This window comes from Mesocricetus auratus, unplaced genomic scaffold (genome assembly GCF_017639785.1).
Source record: "Mesocricetus auratus isolate SY011 unplaced genomic scaffold, BCM_Maur_2.0 Super-Scaffold_100003, whole genome shotgun sequence".
Taxonomy (NCBI): Eukaryota; Metazoa; Chordata; class Mammalia; order Rodentia; family Cricetidae; genus Mesocricetus; species Mesocricetus auratus.
The window spans coordinates 81,211,048-81,224,100 of record NW_024429188.1 but is presented as its reverse complement, the minus strand read 5'-3'; the positions used below and the strand labels follow the sequence as shown (position 1 = coordinate 81,224,100).

Below are 13,053 nucleotides of genomic sequence, written 5' to 3'. Positions count from 1 at the left end.
GCATTACTGCTAATTCTTTAAATTTTTAAATGAGTTTTGAAAATCCTCTATTCAGTTTTTGTGGCTTGACCATTTTCGTTCTCAGAGTGGAACAGGATCAGGATTTCAAATTTTGGTTCCATCACTACTTCTTCAACTCTTCAGGCATTAATTACCTTATCAGTTAGAGAAACATGCTTATACTAGGTTACTTACAAAATAATTAATGTAACAAGCAGATATGTTTCACGACATGGATTTGAATAAGAAATACATTCCATAGAATTACCTGAATACATCTGCAATTAATTTATCAACTTCAGATTCATTTTCCCAACCACTTTTTGTTTAATTACTCCAAATGTTGTGTTAGAGACAGAGAAATTTTATTTAGAGTGTGTGAGACTGTGCATAATAAACACATATGTTCTGTTAATGAACTTATCTGGTTAATGGAATTTGGGGAGGGGGTGATTCTGATAACACAGTTAATTTTCTTTTCCTCTTTGCTCTTATATGCTATAAATATTGATGAATCTTGAAAACATTATGTTAAGTGGTAAGATACAAAAATGCCTATATTTTAAAATTCTATAATAATCAAATTTAAAAATATAGAAATATATTAGTAGTCTCGATCACATACATTACTAGTACCGAGGAATTCAGTCAAAATGGAATTATTTTTAAAGTTAAAAAGACATGCTAATGAATTAATTATAATAATATAAAATGATAACACAACCATTTAAGAATTATAAACTAGAGATCATATAAAGAATAGGCAGACATAAAGAAGAAGCAATTCATAAAACAGTAAATCCAAAAGATTTACTAATAACCAGGAAATGCTAGTTAAAATAAAAATGAAGTAGTACTTTAAATCCTTTTGACTGGCAAAGTTCAAATCAAGTAGCAATCTGATATTGCTGATGGAAATTTACAGCTCTTTTGCAAAGAAATCTACAAACACCTATTGAAATAAAACATTGATCTATTCAAGTCAGCAGCTCCATTTCTTACAGATAATGCCATAGTGATTAAAAACCACATGCACAAACATGTCTATTTCAGCATTCTTGATGGTGATCAAAATGAAAACAAAAGCCCAGAACAAACTAGAGAGTACTCTCTATTGAGAAAAGGCGAATAAATTATCATACTCAATAAATAGAATATTATCTAGCAATTAGCATTAACATAGCTCTTTTGTCAAAGATGAATAGAAATAGTTTGAAAAGGTATTTTTGATTTATAAAAGCCAGATGCAAAAAATACATATAATCATGTTTAAAATAAGACAAAATGCTCAAGGTTTTACTTGTATATTTATATAACCATAAGAAAAACATAGAGTATAAACAGTAAACATGAGTTATTTTGGGTTACCTGACAGTAGATGAAAAGATTTGAAAGCAAAGGCAAATGAAAATGAAAAAGAAACATGTATGCAAATTATGTGGATGTCTATGTAAAATTAGATATTTATCTGTATATGATACTTAAGTGTGGATGAAAAGAGAAAGTTTATCTAAATGTGCTTTTTGTGAATTGCAAAAGTCATATAAGTAATAAACATCATTATTGTACAATATTAGCATACTAATATGTATGTAACAATTAAAGTTCCTACAATAGAAAACTGAAAATGGGCTAACTACACAAATCATTAATGGAAATATCACTACTTTTCTTTGTCATATGACACTGAAATTTGCTGTTGATAAATCATTTTGATGGAGTTATATAGAGAGACAATAGAAATTTCAAGAGTAGACGAGATACCTCCTGGGTAAAATGAGAGTGGGGGATGGTGACAAGAGGGATCAGGTTGGGAGGGTTGGAGGCAGGTTGGAAGGGGAGAGTAATAAAAGAGATGTCTTGAATGGGGCAAGTTTTGGGTTTGGGGAAAAACCTGGTGCCAGGGAAACTCCAAGGAATCTAAGATTATCTTAGCTAAGACTCCTAGCAATAGTGGGGAGGGTGCATGAACTTGCCATCTTTTGTACTAAGATTGGTGACTGTCCTAATTGCTATCAGAGAACCTTCTGATAACTGACAGAAGCAATTGCAGAGATTCACAGCCAAGCACTGGACCAGCTCTGGGAGTCATGTTGAAAAGAGGGAGGAGGGATTGTAGGAGCGAGTGGTCAAGGTCATGAGAGGGGAATCCACAGAGACTTGAGCTCATGGGAGCTTAAGGACTCTGGACCAACAGTTGGAAGCCTGCATGGGACCAACCTAGGCCCTCTGCATGTGTATGACAGTTGTGAAGCTTGGTCTATTTGTGGGGACCCTAGCTATGTGATCAAGACCTGTCCTTGGCACTTTAAAATGGTTTTTGGAAACCTATTCCCAATGCTGGGTTTCCTCATCAGCTTTGATGCAGGAGGAGGAGATTGATCCTGCCTCAGCTTGATGTGCCATGCTTTGTTGAAGCCTATGGGAGGCCTGCCCCTTTCTGAACAGATATGGAGGAGTGCATGGGGGAGATAGAGAGGAAGCAGGGGGAAAGAATAGGAGGAAAGGATAGAGGGGAAACTGTGATTGGGATATAAAATAAATAAATAATTTCAATTAGTAAAAATAGACAAGTGGACCAATGGAATTGAATCAAAGACCCTGATATTAATCCACAGACCTATGAATATCTAATTTTTGACAAAGAAGCCAAATTTATCCAATGAAAAAGGATAGCTTCTTCAATAAATTGTGCTGGCATAACTGGATGTCAACATGTAGAAGATTTTGAATAGATCACATCTATTGCCATGTACAAAACTCACTCAAAGTAAATCATGGACGTCAGCATAAATCCAGTTACACTGAACCTGATAGAAGAGAAAGTGGGAAGTAGCCTTGAATGCATTGGCACAGGAAACCACTTCCTAAATATAACACCAGCAGAACAGACACTGAGAGCAACAATCAATAAATGGGACCTCTTGAAACTGAAAACCTTCTGTAAAGCAAAGGACATGGTAAATAAGACATAATCAGTACATACAGAATGGGAAAAGATCTTCACCAACCCCACATCAGACAGAAGCTGATCTAAAAAATATATAAAGAACTCAAGAAACTAGACATCCAAATACAAAATAATCCAACTAAAAATGGGATATAGAGCTAAACAAAGAATTCTCATTGGAAGAAATTTAAAGGTCCAAAGGACATTGAAGGAATTGCTCAACATCCTTAGTCATTAGGGAAATGCAAATCTGAGATATTCTCTTAGAACTGTCAAAGTGTTTAAGATCAATAATACTGAGGACATCTTATGTTGGAGAGGATGTGAAGTCGGGGGGAACATTCCTCCACTGCTGGTGAGAGTGCAAACTTGTACAACAATTTTGTAAATCAGTATGGCAGTTTCTCAGAAAATTGTGAATCAATATACGTCAAGACCCAATGATACCACACTTGGGCACAAACCCAAAGAATGTACAATCCCACCACAAGTACACTTGCTCAACGATATACATAGCAGCATTATTCGTAACAGCCAGAATCTGGAAACAACTTAGATGCTTCTAAACTGAGGAATGGGTAAAGAAAACATGGTACATTTATACAACGGAGTATTACTCAGCTGTAAAAAAAAAAAACAATGACATCATGGAATTTGCAGGCAAATGGATGGAACTAGAGAAAAACATCCTGAATGAGGCAACCTAGACTCAGAAAGACAACGATGGTATGTTATCACTCATAAGTGGATGTTAGATGTAAAGCAAAGGATAACCATACTACTATCCACAGTTCCAGAGAACCTAAGTAACAAGGAGCACCCTAAGAGGGAAGGGGAATTAGATGAGATCTCCTGGGTAAACCGGGGCTGAAGTGGTTCAGTAAAGGGGATGGGATGGGGGATGAGAACATGAGGGAATGGAATGGTTGGGGGGGTAGGGACAGACAGGGAGATCAAGGAAATAGATACCTGGATAGAGAGAGCCACTATGGTGTGAGGAAGAAAGCTGGTGCCAGGACAATTGCCAAGTATCCACAAGGATGACCTCAGCTAAGACTCCTAGCAATAGTGGAGAGGATGCCAGAACTGGCCTTCCCCTGTAATCAGATTGGCGAATAACCCAACTATCATCATAGAGCCTTTTTCCAGTAATTGAGCCAGATATAGAGGTCTACAACCAAACACCAAGAAGAACTCTGGGAATTCAGTCAAAAATAGGAAAGAGGGAATACATGAGCAAGAGAGGTCAAGATCATGATGGAGAAATCTACAGAGACATCTGAACCAAGCTTTTAGAAACTCATGAACTCTGAACCAACAGCTGTGGAGACTCCATGGAACTGTACTAGACCCTCCATATATGTAGCTTGAGCTACCTGAGTGGCTCCTGGCAGTAGGACCAGGATCTATCCCTGGTGCATGAGCTAGGGTTTTGGAGCCCATTGCCTATGAGAGGATGCCATGTTAATCCTTAACTCTGGGGGAAGAGGCTTGATCCTGCTCCAACTTAATGTGCCAGACTTTGTCAATTCCCCATGGAAGTCCTTACCTGTTGGGAGGAGTGGATGGGAGGTGGGCTGGGGGCAGAAAGAGGGCAGGAAGAGGGGTGGGAGGGAGAACTTTGGTTGGAATGAAAACTGAAATTAAAAACTAATATAATTTTTCAAAAGGAAAAAAGAAAATAATTCTCAGTTTAGACCTGGCACCAGTGAGATCTCTAGTGATCTAAAGGGATGACACCAACTGGCAAGCTAAGGAATAGTAGAGAGACCACCTTAAATTCCCATTCCTGATAATGAACTTGATGTCTATAACCATCCTAGAACCTTCATCCAGTGACTGATGGAAGCAGAGGCAAACATCCACAGTTAAACACTGAACTGAACCCATGGAACCCAGTGACAGAGGGAGAGGAGCGATGAGCAAATTGGCAAAGAATGGGCCGGAAAAACCAGCAGAGACAGCTGATCTGAACAGGGGAGAGCTCTTTGACCCCAGAACGACAGCTGGGAGGCCAGCATGGGACTGATCCAGACCCCCTGAATGTGAGAGTCAGTGAGGAGGCCTGGGGAACCTATGGGGCCCTGGGCAGTAGATCACTGTTTATCCCTGGCATACAAACAGACTTCGTGTGTCCATAACACAAAGAGGGATGCTCTCTCAGCCTGTACTCTTTTTTTTCAGTTTAAATTTAGATAAGAAACAAGGTTGCTTCACAAGTCAGTTCCAGGATCCTCTCCCTTTCCCTCCCCTCCTCCCATGACCTCCCCCCAACCCCCCCATTATCCCCTCATTTCCCCAGGGAGGGTGAGGCCCTCCATGGGGGTATCCATAGTCTGTCATTTCATATAGGGCAGGGCCTAGACCCTTCCCCAAGAGTTCAGGGTGAGAGTGCACCTTACATTGTTATATGGGAGTCCAAAGTCCGTGTGTATACTCGGGATGGATACTGATCTGCTGCCCAAGGCTCAATAGATTCCCTAGGCCTCCTCCCTGACACTCACATTCAGGGGGTCTTGATCAGTCCCATGCTGGATTCCCAGGCTGATGCCTGGGATTCAAGAGTTAACCTTTGTCAGGTCAGCTGTTTCTGGGGGTTAAACCAGCCCAGTCTTAATCCCTTTCTGACAGCCTGGACTCTTAACGGAGTGCCTGGACCCTACCCTGAGTGAAATGACAGACTCTAGGTATCCCTTATGTGGAAGGAAATGGCGATAGGGTGGGAGGCTGGGAGGGGACTGAGGGGGGTGCAGGAGGAGGGGAGGGAGAGGGAACTGGGATTGACATGTGAAGCAAGCTATTTAAAATTAGAATAATAAAATAAAAAATAAAAAGGAAACTTCATATAGGCCTCATCTAGCAAATTTAAAGCTTATGTAGTTATTGCAAATATGACAAAGCCTAGGAGGGAAAAACTACGCTATTGGTTATCTGAAACATTAATGTAAGTACTCCAACTTTCTCACATGTTTTAATATTTTAATTTATGTGGGCTTAGAAATCAACAGGATTCCATGTGTCATCTTTATGACATACTTCATTTTGATTACTCTTCCTCCCTTACTCACTCTGTAACCTTATCTACTTGGAAAAGCTATATAGCTTTACAGATTCTTTTATTTCAATTTGCTTAACAGTCTTCCAAAATACTGCATATGATCATAAAAATTAAGTTGTAGAAGACATTTATAGTTTAGTTTGAACAAAAAAACAAAGTTGTATGATATATTCATTGCTAAATTAATGATATACTTTTTGACCATGGAGTATTTAATTTATTAAAATTAGGTTTGAAATGTTCAATTACTTAAGATATGTTTATTGTGGTAATAAAGAGGTATGAGATTTACACTCAGAATATCAGAGTCTAGTCTCACACTACAGTTTTCCAGCTACTTGACATTGACAATTGGATAATCTTATTATTTATTCGTTTTCTCATCCAAAACTACACCTAATAAAACACTCTCAGGTTATTAGAATATTTAATGAAATGTATTGGTATTTCCTTTTTCTATATAAGCCTTTGATAAGGGTTAGTTTACTTTACATTTTATTAAATTTAATGTTATGGAGGTAGGAGCCTAAAGATGTTCAGGTGAGTGGCAATGTATACTAGCCATCTCTTTCTAGTTATACTGAGGGAAGTTTCAGTATTCAATCTATGAGTGTATTCATTAACAAAAGAGAAGATGCCATGTAGCAAGGGTTCTCCAGCATAGAAGGAAACAAATAGCTCCTTAAAGGTGGCTATTAGAAATTCAATAAAGACCATGACCAAGGTAACTTATAAGAGAAAGCATTACATGTTCAGGGCATTTGAGCTGGTCAGCCAGATCAAACTAATTAGCAGGCATCATACTAGTGAGAGATACCAACTCTCAAGAGTAAAAAGAAAAAGTAGATGGTGTCTGAATGGAAACCCCACATGAGAATTTTCTTTGTCCTCTACACAAACTCACAGCTCACATACAGACATGACACTCATGAGTCAGAGGCATGAAGGAAAGACAGTGACTAGCAATGATGTGAACTTCTGAACCCTCAAAGCCCACCCCAGAGACGTATCTCCTCCAACAAGGACATACCAGTTAATTCTTCTCCAACAGTTCCACTGGCTAGGGAAAAAAGTTTTCAAACACTTGGGCTTATGGAAGCTACTCTTATCCAAACAACCACAGTTAGGTTTTTTCCTATCGATTTGACCTTAAAAGAAGCAAAAAGTCTTTGGAACATTCTTTCTATTCCCTTTCCTTTCATCTTTAGCTCTTGGGTTTATTATAGGTATATTAAGTTCACCCAGTTCCCTATTTATAGGTTGTTATGAAGTCTGCCTGTCAGTAATCAGTAAATCAGGTCTCAAAAGTTTCTGAAAAAAAGGTCTCTTTTATAGATTTTTAAATTCAAGCTTTATATAAAGAGTAATTAAGGCAATGGTTTGTGAATAGGAGGAGAAGTTAAGATCCTATCAGTTAAAATAATTCCACAAAATAATTCAAGACTGTTCTTTAGAGAGGCAAGTAAACCACATGGAGTCAAAGTAGAAAGTGGAGTACAGACAATGCAGAGTTTTAAAACTCCTAATAAAAGCTATTTGACATCATTATTACTAGTAACATTAGAACAAAAGCTTACCTTTTAAAATATTTATTATTATGTGTCTGTTTGTGTGTGTATGTGTGTGTGTGACGGAGAGAGGGAGGGAGGGAGGGAGAGAGAGAGAGAGAGAGAGAGAGAGAGAGAGAGAGAGAGAGAGAGAGAGAGACTGTATGGCATGTGTGTATGTAGGTAACTGCAGATAGCATAGAAACCCATCTGATTCCCTGGAGCTGGAGTTACAGGCCATTGTCAGTCTCCCCAGTATGGGTGATGGGACCTGAAGTCAGATCCTCTGGAAGGGGGAGCAAATGATCTTTAACTATTGAACCTTCTTCCCCGACCACACACCTGTGGCTGTTCACTCATCAAAGTGATGATTCGAAGGCCAGTCATAGTAGCATAGGCCTATAATCCAAGTACTCGAGATGTAGAGGTAAGGGATCATTGCAAGTTTGTGGCAAATATGGTATACATCAAGGTTTGTAGGCCAGCAAAGACTACATTGTAAGACCCCCTTTCAAAGGTACAATTAATATGTACATATATAATATCCCTCAACTTGGAAAATCAGTTCACATAAACACTGAGAACTTAGTACATTATTAATATCTGGGAATCCAAAAACATAATTAGAACACTCTACAAATCTGATGGTGATAAGTGCAATGAAGAAGTTAAAAGGGCCGCAGATAGGAAGCCAAAGTTGTTTTTGTCTGGTCGGTTTTGTGTTTTTAATATTGTAGCATATGGTTAAAGAAGATTATATAGACCTGCTCACACTGAGCCACCTTACCCAGCCTTAAGACAAGGGGAGGTACTTAGTCTTATTGCAACTTGATATGCTATGCTTTGTTGATACTCATGGGAGACATGCACTTTTCTAATCAGAAATGGAGGAGCAATGGATTGGGAGGTGGAAATGGTTGTTAGGAGGATCTGAGAAGAGAGGTGGGAAGAGAAACTGCAGCTAGGGTGTAAAATAAATAAATAAGCAAACAAATACACTTTTAATTTATTTATTTTTATTTAATGTGCACTGGTGTTTTGCCTTCATGTATTTCTGTGTGAGGATGTCAGATCCCCTGGAATTGGAATTACAGTCAGTTGTTAGCTGCCATATGGTTGTGGGAATTGAACCAGGGTCCTCTGGAAGAGCAGCCAGTGCTCTTAACTGCTGAGCCATCTCTCCAGCCCCCATAAATTTTAAAAAAGAAAAAAGGGTCATACTGATAAAGTGACACTTGTCCTGAGGGTAGAAATGCTCCAGATAGACAATAGAAGCAAGTTCTATGTTTCTAAGGTTTCAGATTGAGAACGACTTATATACACTTGCTCATATACAGCAGAAAGCAGCTCCAGAAGTAGAGGCAAAGTGAAGCACACGTAACATGGCTTATAGAAATGTCTGTAGAGGTGTGGGTGGTAATGTTTGGCTTGAGACACAACTTCCCCAGTAAATATTTCTAAAACAAAAGGTCTGTAATAGCCATTGGCACCAATGGACACCTTAGGCAGATACAGGAGCTATTAACCTTTATTTGCTTCCTATTCTTCCTATTTGCACCACCTACAAATAAAGTTAGAAATATGTAAATCTGATATGAAGCAGAATGAATCAGTCAGAATATCATTAGCCTTGGAGATGCATAGACCTTTGGGTCCTAAACATACCACTTACTACATATGAGACTTTTTAACTTCCACATTCCAGTCTTCTCCTCTATAAGGTGGACGGTTGTCAAAGTGGTTTCCTCATAGAACCCAGAAGGTTGTATTAGACAATAAACAGGAAATATTGGGTCATAGTTTCTGACACATGCTTGATAAGTAGGATAAGCAGGAGTTCCTCCTTACTCTTAGCACATTCCTGATACTTGAGAGTAGAAACATATTTACCTCACATCATTACATATGCTTCATATGACAGATGTGGAGGATGAGGGCAGGGTTGCAGTAAGTAGCTTACACTGAAAATACTCAAGTAAGGAGGAAAACCAAGTTAGGTTGAGAGAAAATGATTTTTCTTTAACACATATCCATTCAACATCAAGAGCATCACTATGTAAGAGAAATGGTAGCTTGGTATTGATGATTTTGTGACTATGCTGAAGTGCTCACATGCACTAAGCAATTACTGCACTATGCAGCTTAGCATCCAGCTTCAATCACTTGTTCTTAATAAACGCAACTGTTTGCCTTGTAAGGCTTGACTATCAGGCAAAGAATAATCATCAGTCCCATTTGGAAAGGCTCAGGAATAATATCAATAAAACCACTGGTAAACAATTACTTCCTTGGGAATGTGCAGGAACTATTTGGCAATGCCACATTCATGGAGGTGGAATTACAGGAATTTGCTGATATTTTATTGCTTTTTGGCTGTAAAAACTATAATTTCACATGATTCAACCAAATATACCATCGATGAAATTTTAAATTGTTAAGGAGCTTTGTTTAGGTTTTTTTTGTTTGTTTATATTCTTCCCTTAATGAATGGATCAGCATAGGCTTAGAAATTGCTTATTTCCTCCTCCACAGAAAAGGGACACCAGAAGCTTTGATTTGGTAAAAAAATGATTCAGTACTATGTGATTGTCAGACTATAATGTCACATTATTAGTCTGGTTTGCATTTCATATTTATGATGGCATGTGGCTAAGTGTAAGCCTGTCTTTTAATCTTCCCCTTGCTCTGACTGGAGCCAGAAAATTTTGATAGGTCTGCAATTTAGGAAAAATGCTGTGCAGAGACTAAAGAACAGCAGGAACAATTGGCACCATTCTGTTCCCTTGCTAGAGAAAAAGTGTCAAAAGGCAGTTTACTTCTGTGCTTATAAAAAAGGGGAAAGATGTTGACTGTTAGTGAAGAGTAAATTGCCACAACCAAGGCCTAAAAAATGAACTGAATGGTATTTATTTGTTTGTTAAAGTGGAGGTTGGCATGGAAGAAGAAACAGTATTTTATGACTAAATATATCATTTGAATTATAAAAACTTAAGTTCTCATCTAGGGCCTTTAGAAAATGTCTAGTCCAATGCTGCCTTATAGATGACAAAACAGAGGTCTAGAGAAGAAAATCAACTTTCCTAATACCAAAAAACTAATAACTATACATTCTCAAAGTGATACATGTCTAACCTTGAGTGCAGACTGAGCTGTATTAGAGAAAACAAACACAGTGAGGTTAACTGAACATTTTGAGTCATTTTTGTGCTGCTGGAAATGAAACTCAGGGCTTTGTGTATGTCATGCCAGCACTCTATACTAAGACACCTAACAAGCCCCTTATTCTTGTTTCTTGACATGTCAATTTTATCATATACTGGTTATATCAAATTATCATGAACAATTCATAATCAGAGACAGAAAACTTGAAATACTCACTGGGCTATTATTTATACAACTTTCAACCTGGATAAAAGAAAAAATGGATAACTCTAAGTATTGAAGTCAATGAAAAAGTGGGACAAACAAACACTCTACTCTGAGGGGGATGAATCTGATATAACAATTCCAGAGAGCAACCTGGCATGACATAATTTCATGAAGAAAACATATCTTATGGCCCAGCAAATCTCTTCTTAGTATATATTCTAAAGACGTATGCACTTGGTTCCGTATAGGGTATATACAAATATACTCACTAGATCTCTGCCTAGGTTTGGTGACCATCTAGATTTTTAACCTTCAGAAAGTGTATGGGTAAAATACAATGGATATGCAGTGCATTATTTCCCAGTCACATGAAGGTTAATGCATGCAAAAAGTAAGGTGTGTTCATATATATACATACATATAGCATTAGTAACAAAAAAGCAAAAAAATGTATTAAATACTATTTCCATAGTTAAAAATGATACTAAGGGATCTGAGAGTATCCAAGTTAGACAGAGAATACAGTGCCTCCTGAACTTCAGGATCACTCCAAGGAGTTTGGGCAGATGTCTAGCATACATGGAAAAGAAGAATAGCTTAAGAAGGTCTAAAAGTATGTAGGAGAGGGAGAAAGATATACAAGTGGTGGGACAGGTTCCCTAGGACAATTACAAAGGCACATCGAGAGAGAGAGAGAGAGAGAGAGAGAGAGAGAGAGAGAGAGAGAGAGAGAGAGAGAGAGAGAGAGAATTTCAACCCAATCATCTCTGGGACAAACCATAACTTGATCCCTTGACAACTGACTAACATTAGGCAGCAGATTTCATTTCTGTAAATCCCAGTTTCCTCATGTGCAGGAAAGAAATGAAGAAATTCATCTCATAGGATGCTGTGGCAACGATATAAGATCATGCATAGATCATGAAACACTGAAGCAGTTCTAATGTTTCCAGCAATAACAGTTCATATTATTATTTCCTCCAACCACTACAGCTTTAGAAATCTGGACATGGCAAGATTTTGTACTAAAGTACACCATGGAACTACTCCTTTCTTAAAAAGCATAGATAGATTTGAATTAGAATAATCCTCAATTCAATATTATATCTGAATTATTAAACTTCTACCCAAAAGAATTTAAAAACGTATTCTTGCTGGGTGTTTGTGGCACTCGGGAGGTTAAGACGGGTAGATTTCCGCAAGTTTGAGGCCAGCCTGGTCTACAGAGTAAGTTCCAGGACAGCGAGGACTGATTCACAGAGAAAACCTGTCTCAAAAAAAACCCAAAAAACAAAAAAAAAAAACAGAAAAAAGTATTCTTGGTATGGATAAAAATATTTTGAATAATACCCAATAAGTTTAATTAGTAGGTGTCAAGAAAAGCTATCAAATGATATAGGTTTGTAATCTGCTTTCCAATCAAATCCAACTCTGACTCAACACACACTTCAGCTCCTTGACAGGGGTTAGGAGGTTTACAGAATAGTGATAATTCTGTGTCTTGATGTACAATTTATGGAAATAGACATATGAGATATGGTGGGAAGAGAAAAAGACAAGAGTGTCTTGGCACTTCTTACATGTGAGGAAGATTTAAAGAATAGAGTTGGAGAAAGCCAAAACCTGGAAGCACCTCTCATAGGCAGAATATGTCCAGAGAGTGTAGGATACAAAAAAAGGGGGATTTTGAAGAACGTCTTCTGTTACTAAGGAATATAAAGTTACCCCTTGGTGTGTGTTGATTCTAGGAGCCCTCTTGTATACAGAAATCAGAGAATATTCATAGCCCTCACATAAAGTGTAGAGTATAGTGTGTGTGCTATACAGGTCATTGTTATGCCAAACTGTTAGGGAATGATAAAAAGCAAAGGACAGTATATGCCCAGTGCAGATAGTTTTTCCTAATGTTTTCAGTTTGTGGAATTCTAAACCTGCAAAACTATAGGACCAACTGTACAATGTCTTTTGTACATTGCACTCTACAGAGCATATATTGAAGACTTTTAAATTTTTGATATTATAATAAAATTACATGTGCTGGATAGGTTTATGTCAACTTGACACAACTTAAAATCAACCTCAGTCCAGAAAATTCCTTTATAAGATCAGGTTGCAGGCAAGCCTGTAGG

At 37.9% G+C, this 13,053-nt stretch overlaps 1 protein-coding gene across 3 annotated transcripts in view; it reads right to left on the bottom strand.

Annotated features, from left to right (window-relative positions):
• Rtl4 (retrotransposon Gag like 4) overlaps positions 1-13,053 on the bottom strand; it is a 371,546-nt gene that overhangs the window by 90,370 nt on the left and 268,123 nt on the right. The gene's annotated exons all lie outside the window — the stretch shown is intronic.